General features: G+C 39.1%; 1 non-coding gene across 1 annotated transcript; it reads right to left on the bottom strand.

Annotated features, from left to right (window-relative positions):
* Positions 1–201: 201 nt before the first annotated feature.
* TRNAG-GCC (transfer RNA glycine (anticodon GCC)) lies at positions 202–272 on the bottom strand. The gene has a single exon. It is a non-coding gene; the product is annotated as a tRNA-Gly (tRNA).
* Between the last annotated feature and the right edge of the window lie 944 nt (positions 273–1,216).

The following is a 1,216-nucleotide window of genomic DNA, read 5'->3' on the forward strand; positions in this document are numbered from 1 at the left end:
ACTTTTGTTTACAGTGTCTTTAGGCTCGGTGCTTTGTACTGTTCAATAATCTGATTTTAGCTTCTCAATGTGATATATTCATAATATTACGTAACAATTGTTGCTACACTGTGCCTGTTCACGGTCATCATGTAACTTTTGTGGGTACAACAAGGGAAGTACACCATGAAAAGGGCATAGATGGCAAAGATAAAAACAGGCTGCATTGGCCGGGAATCGAACCCGGGCCTCCCGCGTGGCAGGTGAGAATTCTACCACTGAACCACCAATGCTTCCACTGCTGTGTTTTGGGGAAAATATGATATTGCTATTCATAATTGATGAATGGAAGTGTTCTCCATGACATATGTTTAACATTTTATCTATATAAATTGTACCAGAAAGTGTGCTAAATTTACTTTGCCTTGAGGAAATGTGAGCTTATAGTTCTCGGCTTCTAAAATAGGTAAAGTCCCGCTACATGTTTCTGCAGAAGCAATTTGTCCAAAACTCTGTACAGACATCAGCCACAAGTCTGCCGCCTTGTAAACCAATTGAACTTGCTCATTAAAATATAATAAAAAAATTGTGTGGCACTCACCGCTGAGTTGATAACAGACAGGATTACATGGTGTGTCCCTGTGGGTATTACTATATCGGCAGGACCATTACAATGTTGAAAGATCATATTCTGGAACGCCATAAACCTACTGACTAGATAGGAGATAGATAGATAGATAGATAGATAGATAGATAGATAGATAGATAGATAGATAGATAGATAGATAGATAGATAGATAGACAGACAGACAGACAGACAGACAGACAGACAGACAGACAGATGATAGATAGATGATAGATAGATAGATAGATAGATAGATAGATAGATAGATACAGTTGCAAATAAAAGTATGTGAACCCCTTGGGATTACGTGGAGTTTTGCATGAATTGGGCATAAAATGTGCTCTGAACGTCATCTAAGTCACAACAATAGAAGAACACAGTCTGCTGAACATAATACTACACAAACATTAGATGTTGCCATGGTTTAATTGCACATAACATGTAAACATTCACAGTGCAGGGAGGAAAAAGTATGTGAGGCCCTAGCTTAATGACTTCTCCCAGAGCTAATTGGAGCCAGGAGTGAGCCAACCTTGACTCCAATCAGTGTGATGATATTGGATGTGTTGCTGACAGCTGTCCTGCCCTTAAAAAACACACACCTGTTTTGGG

Source organism: Staurois parvus, unplaced genomic scaffold (genome assembly GCF_062004578.1).
Source record: "Staurois parvus isolate SC_StPar_1 unplaced genomic scaffold, SC_StPar_1.0 ptg001352l, whole genome shotgun sequence".
Taxonomy (NCBI): Eukaryota; Metazoa; Chordata; class Amphibia; order Anura; family Ranidae; genus Staurois; species Staurois parvus.